The following is a 12,285-nucleotide window of genomic DNA, read 5'->3' as shown; positions in this document are numbered from 1 at the left end:
CGAGGAGCGGGGGCTGGGATCGCGCAGCAGCCCCTTCCCAGAGGCAGAAGGCGGGACGCGGCCAGGGGCGGGGCCAGCTCAGGGGCGGGGCCTCGCCCAGAGGGGCGGGGCAGAGTGGTGGGCGGGGCGCACGGCGACCAATGGGCGCGAGAGGCGCAGGTCCCGCCCCGACCCCCCGCGGCGACTGCTGCATAGTCATGAGCGCAGGCCGGCGCTGCGTCAGCGGAAGCGGCGCGAGGCGGCTGTTTCCGACCTGATAAAGCGGCGTTGTCCTCGCGCGCCGGCCGCAGTCTCGTAGCGCTCCCTCTGCGCCCGCTTCGCTCTCTGACGCCCGCCCGGCCGGCCGGCCGAGGAGCAGCCGCCGCCGGGCCCCGCCGCCGCCGCCGCCCCCGGAGCGCCGCGCCCCCGCTGTCCCCGCCCGGCCCGGCCCGGCCGCCCAGCCGCGCCGCCGCCCCGCGGCCCCGGCCGGAGGAGACAGGTGAGCGGCCGCCCCGCCGGCCCGCCGCCCCCGGCCGCGCACCTGGGTGCCCGGCACCTGCCGCTCCCTGCCCCCACCCCCACGCGGCTGCGGCCTCGAGCTCCGGGTCCCGCTCCTGGCTGCCTGGCATCTCTTCCCCGGGGAGGAGACGTCCAGGACGCGGCCAGCCGGCTGGGCACCCGCCCCCGTTCTTGACCTGTTCCTTTCTGCACCCGGACTGCACCTGCCCCTCCTCGTCTCCGTCCCCCCCGGCCTCCTGGAGCATCCCGGGCCCTTTCTTGCGGTGTGCATCTTCCCACGGACCCTGCCCTGGTCCCATCCCTCAGCATCCCCACCCCTGTCTCCTCGAATTATTCTACCTGGAGGGAAGCCTGGCGCCTCCATCCGACCCTGCCCTGCACCCTCGGCCTGACATCACCAACTTCTGAGAGTTCAGCCTCTGTCCCCTCTGCCTGAACCCCCAGCACACTCACGCCCTCAGCCCGCCTAGCCGGGCTTCCACACCTGGGGCTCGGAGCTGCCTCCTGGGCTGTGTTTGTGTTTTTGTCTTATCTGCACTGTCCTCTGGTCTGTCCTTTGAAGACACCTCCTACAGCCAAGCTGCCCCTGGAGGAGAGGGGCCAGTGCATCTCTGCAACCAGGTCCAGAGCTCCTGCTCTGCAGAAGTCCCGGCACATTATCTGCGTCTCAGCACCACTTTCCCTTTCCCGTGCTGCCTGCGTTGCCCAGAGCTCTTGAGTTTAACCCATTCCTCCCCAAGGTGTGTTGCTCTTGATCGGGTTCCTTGGGAGCAGCAAAGGGCTTTATCAGGGGATGTATGTCAAAATGGGAGGGGTGTTGGTTTGGAAAAAGCACAGCCTCCAGGTTAACCATAGTGATTCTGGGTGTGTGGCAGGGGAGCACTTGATCTAGGGAGTGTGAGTTGTTTTTTTTTTCTTTCCCAGTGGGGCACTGATGGGTCAGACTGAGCCACCGAGCCCCATCGGATACCCCAGCTGACTCCAGCAGAAGAGGCCCTGTCGCTCCTGGTTATTGGGGCATCTCCTAGCCTAAGGCCTGGGAAGGGAGGAGGGTTTAGAAGATGAGTGATTGAAGCAGTTGTTTTGGGGTCAAATGATCGTCAGCATCGAAGCCCATTTCTCCGGGGAAAACCCAGATCGATCTTCCCGGCATTATTCGAGTGTGCCCTGCTCTTCCCTGCAGCCGTTCCCCTTCTCCCAGCCACAAAAGGCAGGTAGGGTGTGGGGGAATCTTTCATCTCTTCCATTCTTTGCTTATAGTAGGAGAAAAAGGAAGAAAATCAAAAGCTGAGGTTGGTTTTACTGAGGAAGAAATGTAACAAATGGCTGGGGCTCAGAAACGGTAACTCTAGCCTCCTTTAAAAAATGCATACTCTCTTCACTTTGCTGCTGGGTCTGAATTCTATACTAAAAGGAAGAGTTAAGTGTTTATAATCTGCTTGAAGGTGGGGAGGGTCAGCAGCTGTGCCCTGGAGCGCTGCAGGCCCCAGGTGGGAAGACGCAGGCCTCTGAAGGACACCAGTGCTTCTGGAGAAGGGGTGGGGAATAGGTGGTCTTAAAAACCAGGAATTCCAGTCCCATGCAGGCTAATTGTTTTTTATGGGCAGCAGCTGTAAAGGAAAGATGGGGCTCGATGGAGATGCATTTGAAATGCATATTAGGTATTTAATGGTGGGCGCTTGTGGACTGGGTGTCTCCCTGGGGAGGCTGCCCGGGGGGGCTCCGGGCCTTTGAGGGTTGCTGGCTTCCCTTGCAGAGCTGTGTGCTGCAGTCTTGGCCCGTGTCGCATGGTGAAAGCGGAGCAGAGATGGGACTGGGTAATCTCCAAGGTGGCTTGTAGTTTCCACCCTTCTGGGGCTGTCTCTGCCCTCAACTTAGTTTATCGGAGAGTGGGAAGGGGCGGGATGAGCTTGGGAACGGGACTCTGCCCACTTGGAGCCGCGAGATCCCACCCTGCTGGTCTGCAGGGGAGGAGGGGCTGCGGCAACAGCAGTTCCCCCATCCCCAGTGGAGGAAAGGAACCCAACTAGGTATTTTAGCCAGCAGCTAGGTTCCTTGGTGTTGCATTGGTTTTATCCATGTTGTCAGAGGGATGGTGGGGAGGAGAGAGGATGGCCTTGCAGGAGTCCTGGCTGTGCTGTCATTTTCTGAATGTGGTGCCTATCTGTCCCTGTCACTCGTCTGCATCCTCTGCCCTCTCCTGTTCCTGCTGTGGGGCCCAGAAGCCCAGCCCTGCGTAGCCGGCAGGGGTGGTTTGTGACTAACAGCCTCTCAGCGTGGCACAGGGTGAGGGCGTCTGGGTGAGCACCATAGGTGGCGGGCAACCCCAAATTGCTGTGCCCTCCTCGGGAACACCCCTTGCAGAGCCGGGGCTCTAATTTACGGAGCCGGAATATGCTGGAGGTCGGGAGAGGTTGCTGTCCCGTGCCCGCGTCCTCTGGTTTCCTAGCCTTTTTTTTTTTTTAATCGCAACATCATTCTGTGGATGAAGGTGCACTCCGCGAAACACCATTGAGGGGATGGCCTCCACTCCAAGCCAGGCAATAGGAGAGCAATTTAGCTTTGCTGAGTGGAAATCTGACCAGAGGAGAAAAGCCTCTCAGATGAACAGCGGCCATATAGAAAGGAGGGGGTGGTAGAGGACCCCAGAGCCAGAGCCCGAGCCCCACTGTCCGTGGGGTCTCCCAGGCCAGGACCAGGCCCGCGGCCCCTCCCCCACCCGCACCCAAACAAGGTCCCCTTGTTTAGATTAGCTTAATTATCCCACCAAAATCAATGAACAAGGATCTTTTTAAATGTAGAACTTTCAAATGTGCTTTTAGTGGCTTTTTTTCCCCCTTTAAGGTATCAAATGCTAAGCCTTTGTGAAATGAGGCACTCTGAGCAAGCTGGGAGATGGTGGACCTTTTTAATACACACGCAGAGGAATCTTCCTGCCTCCAGCCAGACCAGTGTACACAGTGGTCGTTTTTCAACCCACTGCCACTTGGGTAGCAGTGACTTTGGAAATGTTTACTGGGGGCCTAATAGTGTTTGTGAACCTGTTTTCTTGGCAAGTGACTTTTAGACGAGGCCTTTTAAGAAGATTAAGATCCACGGGCTTGCAAGGCTCCATCATCCCCTGTTGTTTTCAGATGTTCCTTTTACACCTGGTTTCCCCAGCGGCCCTCCCGCAGCAGTTCCCACCTCGGCCTTCCAGGACGTCGGAAGTGTGGTCAGGTGGCCTGCCTGGGTCATTTGTTGAGCACGCTCATGTTGAGTTAAGCACACTGCTTAGCTTTTTGAGAGAGATTTGGGAAAGAAGACAGATCCCCAAGGTTGGTGAGAAGGGCTCTGGGTTCTGGCTGGTGTGGAAGTCCAGGCGAGGTAGAGGTGATCAGAGTAAATAGCAGAGTCCGTCGGGGCTCCCAAGTGCAGGAGTGGGGGTGCTGGCTGCGCCAGGGTAGGATCCCCTCGCAGCTGGAGGGATTTGCGGAACCACTTCAAGTTACGAAGCATGGCTGTCTTGTCCTCCCACCTCTGCTTGGCCCGAAGCCCGGGGCGGGAAGCTTTGTTCCACCTAGGTTGTTGGTGTCTGCAACCTCCCAGACCTGCTGAGGGGCTTTGCTGGCAGTGAGAGGAGAACAGCATTCCTGGACCAGTGCCCGAGAGGCGCTCTGTTTGCTGCGTTCGGGGAGTACCTTCCAGCCTGGGGTTCTGTGGTGCAGCTGGTTTTGAGTTACTGGAGTTTGCTGGAGGGGCCTCTCCTGAGGTTCTGCCGTTAAATCCTGGAGCCAGTTAAATTGGTTGGCGACCACGTTCTTCCCGTTTCAAAGAAAGGGAAATCTTGAGTGCAAAATTCATAGCAAACCCTTAAAACAGGTAAAGAAGTATTGGAACGGGTCCTTATTATCTGGTCCAGGTGTAGTGGTGGCTGTACTTTTTCATACAGATCTTGCTACTCAATTGTAAGCAGCCACCTGGACATTGTAAGGCCAGAAAACAGTAAATAAGCTCCTCATTGCCAACATTTCAGTCACTGTTTTGGGAAAATGTATTTATCCAGAAGAGTACGACTTTTGGTTTGGAAGGGGTAGGGGACCTTTTTCCATCAGTTATTTTGAGTGGAGGGGTTTTGACATCTCTGCAGCAGGGATGAGCTTGTCTGTCCAGTGGTCATGGACACTGGGCGGGGGTGGGGGAGCACCAGCTGAGTGAGTAGTAGGCGGTGCTTTCATCACTGCGACCGGTTACCTTAGGACAACAGAGTTAACGCTGCCTCAAAGAAGAGATCTTCAGACACTTTTGCTCCTGTTCTGTAAAATAACTGAAGAACTTCGGGTGTATTTTTAAGCTGACATCTAAACGTTTTCTTGCTAATGTTGGCGTAAAAGATGTAATTTCCAGTTTATTATACGTAGCCATTTAAAATAACTATTATATTGCCCTTAAAAGTTTCTAATGTTAAAAAAATTTTTTTAAGTTTTAATGTTGAACACTCGTAACGATTTGATAGCCTGCCATCACCCGTTAAAAAAGGAGCAAACTGTTCTTAACAGTTGTCACCCAGGCATCTTCTCTTCCTGAACCTGAACCTTTGCTCCGTCTCCCCTCGTGGGGTTTTATTCGTGTGTCATGCACTTTTATACTTGAAAGCCTTTTATTGATCATTCGTCAGACTTCTCTGTTGCAAAAATATACGTAAACTGCAATTTAAAGCATGTCTATGATCATAAGGCTCTGTTAATTCCAGAAGAATTTTTTGTCACTGTAAATGTCATCAGTACAAAATGGATCATGGAAGCAAAAATGTATTGATCTTGATAAATAATTACTGAATGCACAAAATAAAAATACATTGGAGGAGTGTGTCTTACAGAGCTGGTTGGAGATCTGTTTAAAGTGCCTCAGTGAGAGGCATTGTCCGCCTGCCCTTGGCGCCAGGTATGCACTTGCTACAGGGACATTCCCTGAGAGAGTGCCTTCTCCCAGGGGAAGGGAGAGTGTGGAGGCAACCTAGGTCTCAGGCACTTCAACACTGAAGGTCTGTATGGTGTTTCGCAAAGTCACCCGCGCCTGAGAACCCCGGGGACGTCTTTGCGTTGGACACCTGCTGGAAAGTGCCTCTGCTGTATCACACTGCTGTGCTTGGTGGACGGAGGGATAAAGAACTCTTTGCCACTTCATTAAATTATGACATCAGTGCTGGCCCATGTGTGCTTTAACGTTTAATTACATGTTTTCTAGATGGGCTGTGTCAAAGGGCAAGAGATGACACGTCCATAAGTACACGTGCTACGGCTCGTGGCAACGCGTGTTTTTAAATTGAAGTGTAGCTGATGTACAGTGTTGTGTTAGCTTCTAGTGCACAGCTCAGTGATTCCGGTGTCCATGTAAATATGTGTATATTCCTTTTCATATGCCATTTCATTATAGGCTATTTCAGTGTATTGGATATAGTTCCCTGGGCTACACAGTTGGACCTTATTGTTTATCTGTTTTTGGCAATGCATTTTTATTTGATTGGGTTAAAATGTAAGCATGTAAAATTGTGCTTTGAGTTAAATTTTAATTTTCCAGAAAGAGGTGTTAGAAGCGGAAAAGACTGCTTGGCTGGGCTTTGGATTCCAAAGAGGTTTCCGCCCCGCAGGAATCCAGTAAGCCTGCTCTGCCTGTCTCCCTTCTCCAGGCAACAGTGAGTGTGTTCCGGGAGGGGAGTGTTGTCTGCTTGTCTCTGGGGTGGGGGCCGCTCTGGGCTGTGAGAGGCTCCTGGGGGTGCAGAGGAGCCTGGCGGGTCCGGGTTGGTGAGAGTGGGGCCTCTCTCTCCCTGGGCGGTGGGCTGAGGTTGGCGTCAGTTCCCAAGAACTCGCTCAGAGCTGCTCGGCAGTGCTGGGCTGCGCTGCTCTTGGGTAAACTGGAGATGCTCTTGAAGCATGAACATTGACCATTTGTAGCCTAAAAGCCAATTGAAATCTGATATGAAAGTAAGTTTAGTAATTAAGACACAACAACACGTTGTTCCACCTTCATGCCCTGAAACAGAAAGTGCTCTGGATTGAGAGCTCTAGGGCTTCGTGTCACGGGATAGTTATGACATGTGGGGGTTCCAGGTGACTAGGGGCCTCTGCTCAATCCGCTTTGTCGGGGCGAAGGCAAGCTGCTCCCCCGGCTCTTTGGATTTTGGTAACATGGGTCCTCTTGGAGTTTTCCCTGTCTTCTGTCCCCAGGTCTGGCCATTGAGAGTCCACTTATGAAAGCTTCACTTTGAAGGCAGACTTGTAAATACTCGGGACACCATGTGTTTCCCCAGATTGTGAGGCAATGCCTTTGTTTCTAGAGATAAGCGAGCTAGTCCCAGGATCTCGTTCTAGGAACCCTGTGGGGCATCTAACTGGGGAGGAGGTGGCCGGGCAGCATGGCCTTGCCCCCCACCGCCACCGCACCCCAGCTCGAGGAGGGATGAGGCGCCCTGGAGTGGGCACCTCCGTTGATCCTTGAAGCATAAATCCCTGTTTGTGCTTTCTTGGCATTTCAGGCCTTGATGCTAAAATCAAGGATTAAGACTCTTACAACAAGGGCTTAGAGACAGGCTGGGGCTGCTCACAGGGAGCCGAGGCGCACGGTGACCCTGCCCAGTGGGGTCACCAGAAATGACCGCCTCACCTGGGGCTTGGCTGCAGTAGTGGGCTCGCGCCACTGCCACCCCTGCTGGAATACTGCAGGAACCGTCAGTGCTTTCTGATGCCTGTTTTTGTAAAACCCGCTGCATAAAAAGCTTGGCCGACGAAGGCCCTCCCCACCAAGGCCTGCACACCACTACCCTCTGCTGGATGGAGCCCGTCCTCCCAGGGGACGGCCAGGGCTGCCTCTGCCGGTCTGCGTGCCCATTTGAAGGCAGCCGTGATGTGGTGCTGGGGAGGGAAGGTGGAGCTGAGGCTGTCTTGTTCTCCCATTTACCGGCCTGGGCTCAACAAGCCTAGTGGGACGGGAGCGGAACGGAAGCTCAGGGCTGTTTAAAACATGGCTGTCAGCACAGCCCTGAAGTACTCAGATGTCTGATGTGTTCTTAATTCTTAAGAGGATGGGGGGCGGGGCTGTGCCTTTAATTTTGCAGCAGGAGCGTTGTGCCCAGTGCTGTGCCAGGAGCATCAGCTCCCAGGCTGGCCCATCCCGGGGTTTGTGACCTTGGCCCAGAAGCCGCCCACTGCTCCGAGCTTCAATGTCTGTGTGAGAACCTGGGGAACATAATGAGTATTTGTTCCTGGCCCTTCGCAGGCCCTGAGAAATAACTGATAGAGGGCTGGGGCTGTGCAGAGCAGTCGGCTCATTCTCTAACAGCCCGGGGAAGGCTGTGCTGCATTTTACAGAGAGGAAAAAGAGGCACAGAGAGGTTAAACAGCTTGGCCAGAGCCACACAGTAAGTGGCCGAGCCTGGGAGCTCGCCCTGGAGCTCGCCTGCGGGGGTGCTGGGCCTGAGGCCTTGGGTCTCCTGTGGGCCGCCGTCAGCCCTGGGGCTGTGGGCCGCCTCCCTCCATCTGGATGGAAAGCTGGGGTCACTGTGTGGCGAGAATACATGTGTTTCTGAACTTCGGGGATCATGACTTTCTCCAGTGCTGTGACTGTGTCATGATGTTGGTAAGTTTTCACAGAATGAAACAGCTTTTCACATTAGCTGAATGCAAAGTAAAACTGGGACCGTTTTTCCAACAAGTGAACTGGCTGGTGACCATTACACTGACGATTCAAAACTGAGAAAGGACAGAAGCGTCATGGGGCGTCACGGCGATGCAGGTGACGGGGCACCGCGGGCCAGGCTCTTGGTGACGGGCAGTGTCGCCGCCTGTTATCGGTCCTTGGTCTATCCCTGACTGTTGGAGTGACTTCTGCAGAGAGGCCGTGTGCTGATAAGAGTCCTGTGGACGACGTCTGTTCATGGTTGTGAAGTTCAGATAGGCTTTCGATTCAGTTCCGTGGGTCTGTGGGAGGGTCTGGAAGCCAGGTGAACGCAGGCCGTGGTTTCTGCCTGGCTCCCGTATGGTTTGGGGAGATAGTTTTAACCATGATGATATGGGTTTCCTTGTGGCCGCTCAGACCCTTGTCCATCTGGGGATTTATCCCTGCCTGCATGGTTCTGCTGGGCTCGGAGCACTTCAGACGTGGCCTGGGGTCCCAGGCCGCCTCTTCACGGCCCTGCCAGGGCCCCTGCCAGGGGGCTCGCTGTGGGGGCTGGAGGGGAGTTCCTGCTGCTCTACAGGCTGGGAGTCCTGGGTGCACTTGACTTTAACAACAGGGGCAGGGGCAGCTGGGGATTCATACTTCCTAAAATGCATGGGTTGTGCAAGGAAGGATCTGAAAGGAGCAGTTTCTGAGCTTCCTGAGGCCCCTGTGTGAGCAGGGTGGAGACTTCCGTCAGTAGCTCTGATGAATGGAGTGGCCGTTAGGACCAGGGGTCCTGACACTGTGAGCGTTGGTGTGCCCAGGTGACATCCATCATCTCTGAGTGTTTACAGGGTCCTCACAGCCCCCAGGAATCCCCCAGACCTGTATCAGGCACCTGTATGTACATGAGCCAGGTTTTCTGTGAAGGGCCACCTAGATTCAGAGTTCATGCCTGAATTTGCCAACTGTCTACACAGAAGGAGCGGTATCCCCATTTTATAGTTGAGAAAACTGAGGCCCAGAGACCTTAGGAAATCCGCCTGGAATTTTATCTCCTGGTTGAATATCTCTGCTGGAAAATGTATAAGGGACAGTGGGAGATGCAAAAGCAGTTTTAGCCTAAGCAGAGGTGCCAGCTGAAGAATAAGACACAAACAAGGGTGATGGTGCAGTGCTCGTGGGACACACAGAAGAATTATTACCATATTCAGGTGAGCGTATTCAGGGAGGGCTTCTTGGCAGTGGAGGCTTTTATCACTGGCTTGGGCAGAAGTAAAGCCTGACTGTCAAGGTCTGAAGATGTGGCTGCTGCTTTGGATGGTGGAGGAGGGACACACCTTCAACCACATTTATTTTGATGAATGACGACCCTGCCTGGGTTGCTGCCAGGTTCAAGACACCACTGAACTTGGGCAGTGGCCTTGCCAGATCACAACCGCCAGGACAGCTGAGGGGGGCAGGGGCTCTGTGCCAGAGCGGGGCGGGGGGGACAAGGCCAGACTGGGGTGGGCGCTGGACACATGCTGGGTGGTGTGGTGCCCTCGAGCTTCTCAGATCCTTTCAGCTTAGAAACACTCTGTGCTGCGCATGGCTTTTCTGGGTCCTGACTGCCCTGCTGCTGCGGCCTGGTCAGTGGGAAGGAGCTGCCTTCAGCACTGTGTTGGCGGGAAGGAGCTGCCTTCAGCAGTGTGTACATCGGACACGTCCGGGTGGATGCAGCTTGAGCGCATTTGCGTGCGGCCTGACAGCTCCTCTCCTCAGGGTCCCTGCGAGCCCTCGCTGCGGCGGGGGCTCCTGGGGGCAGCTCAGGAGCTCAGACCGGGAAGTTGCAGCTGCGTGATTGAAGCCTGCCCCCACCGGGGGTCCCCAAGGGAAGCTGGGTGCTCCCTGCCTTGGTTTCCATTGCACAGTAGCAGGTGGGGGGGGGGCTGGAGAAGCCACCCCGTCAGACCTGTCCGTGGTTGAGGTCCGTGCCCTGCACACCGAGCTTCTGATAACATTTAAGCTTAAAACAACCCTTGATGAATGGTTATTCTCATTTTTAAAGTGAGATATCCTTATCTATATTAACGAGACTGAGTGACTGGCGCGGCTCACCTAACTGGAAGTTGGTGACTCTGGGAATTCTGGCTGAGCACCAGCCTGGGCCGTACCTGCCAGCTGATAGCAGGTAAGGAAGCCCAGGCCGGGAGCAGGGAGGTCCCGCAGAGGCTGGGACCCGCTGCCTGCCCTAGGGCTCTGTGACTTGGGACCCACTAGTTAACCTCTGTGAGCCTCAGGGGCTCCATCTGGAAACAGGTGTGGGGCATGGACCAGGGAACTTGGAACTGTCTGGAAGCCCTGGGAGCTCCCGAGGGCCCTCCACAGCCAATCCACACCCCCTGGTCGCGCTGGGCCTCGCTGCCCGAGGGCTGCCTCCCCACTGGCTTCTGTGGCTCGCTTGCACCTGTTGTGTGTGGCGCGGCCCGCCTCCCTTGCTGGGAGCCAGCGCCTTGGAGCAGAAGACCGACCTCTAGGCTTGGGGCCCTCCTGAAGCCCACCTGGAAGGTCTGTGCCCTGCTCTGGGTGGGGGGGGGGTGACTGGGTCCTCGCTGCTGCTCGCGGGTCATGGTCCTCACCTGTGAACCCAGCTGCTGGGGTGCCCTGGAGGATGAAGTGAGGTAGCCCAGGTGCAGGCCAGCCCCCGGGAGGTGCCCGGTAAATGCTGACCTGGGAGTCAACTCTTGTCCATGCTGCCCAGCCTGGGGGAGTGCCTGGTGTCCCCTGGACACCTGCCTGTCCTCAGAGTCTGAAGCGGGTCCAGGTGGGGCCCTTGAGTGGTTCTGTTCCCCAGGCTAACCTGCCCTTGTCTGAGCCAGGGCCTGAGGGACAGTCCCTGTTAACCTTGTGTGTGCCATGTGGTGTCTCTTGGGATCATAGTTGATGCCGGCTTGTGGTCAGTAGGTACCTGTCACGCCACCACTGTCCCCACAACGGCAGTTCTAGAGTTACGGCTGGTCACTGCGAGGACCAGTGCTAATGAGCCCTTGGCCAGAGAAGCCCCCTGGGGCTCCGTGGGTCCTGGCTTGGACCAGCAGGGACCTTGTGTCCTGCCTGTGCTGAGCCCTGCCCCGCTTTCCTCTGCTGCCCCTCAGGCCCGGGCATTCCAGAACAGGCTCTGATTGGTGCTGTCCCCCAACTCCCTGCACTGCCCTCTCCCCCCGCTTACTCAGCCAGCATCCATGAGCTCTTACTGCGGCCCGGGCACGGGGCCGATGCGGGAGTTGACAGCAGGCAAAGGCAGACAGGTCCATGCCCTTGCAGTGGGCGGACAAGACCTGTGTCCAGCGACCCCGGACCTCTGTTCACTGCCTGTTTTCAAGGGTGGAGGCAGGCCCGTGCCCTCTGGCCCTGCTGGAACACCGTCCTAGCTTTCCAGCACAGCGTGCAGGGGAGGGGTTGCCGCCCGAGACCCTGGCCCCTGGGCCCAGGACCCTCCTGGTCAGAGTCTGGCCTGGCCCCTTCTTATTTTTACCGTGAGCTGGTCTTGAGCCCTAAACCAGGAATCCTCAGCCTTTGTTTCAGATCTTTCTTTCTCACTTTTTCTTTTGCAGATTTCACCCCAGAAAGATCTTGTCTAGATTTGCGTTATGTTCTCACTGCAGGACGTTTTATACACGCTGCATTCATTTCTAAGCACAACCGCCCCTCCCCACAATGCTGGGAGCCAAGCCCAGGGGGAGCACTCTGTGGAGCACGATGCGTTTTCCCCACGCTGTGTGTGTGGTGTGAGTAAACTGCTGTCTTCATGGTGAATTGCTAATTTACACTGAACGGGGCTTGCACATCCAGTTTGTTCGGAGCTGCCTTTAGGTTCCATTTTCCTTGCACTGGCCTGAGTGACTCCACGCTTGTGGGTGTCTGATACCCATTTCCGATGATTCCCGGTTAGTTTGGGCCCTGAGGGCACACAGGCTTCTCGTCTGGAATCTGCTTACACAGCCTACTTACTGTCTTGCAGCTGGGGGTCAGTTTCCAGAGCGGCAGGTTTTGTCTTGATGTGGTAACACATTGATGGAGAACATCTGAGCCCTCCCTCATCCTCCAGTAGGGGTTGCGGGTTTCCACGCCCCGTGGTGACTGCGTGTGTGTCAGTGTTGTGGGGTGGGG

The 12,285-nt window shown here is 55.9% G+C and overlaps 1 protein-coding gene across 3 annotated transcripts in view; it reads left to right on the top strand.

Moving 5' to 3' along the window:
• The first annotated feature begins 289 nt into the window (after positions 1-289).
• SLC45A4 (solute carrier family 45 member 4) overlaps positions 290-12,285 on the top strand; it is a 69,477-nt gene continuing 57,481 nt past the window's right edge. The window contains exons 1-2 of one of the 3 annotated variants that reach the window (XM_072949808.1): positions 1,113-1,238; positions 1,423-1,712. The gene's annotated coding sequence lies outside the window, so the exon portion shown is untranslated. Of the gene's footprint in view, positions 479-1,112; positions 1,239-1,422; positions 1,713-12,285 lie in introns of those variants that run through there. The other 2 variants (XM_072949812.1, XM_072949807.1) reach the window with 2 other exon arrangements.

This window comes from Vicugna pacos, chromosome 25 (assembly GCF_048564905.1).
Source record: "Vicugna pacos chromosome 25, VicPac4, whole genome shotgun sequence".
In the NCBI taxonomy this organism is placed as follows: Eukaryota; Metazoa; Chordata; class Mammalia; order Artiodactyla; family Camelidae; genus Vicugna; species Vicugna pacos.
This window is presented reverse-complemented; position numbering and strand designations above follow the sequence as displayed.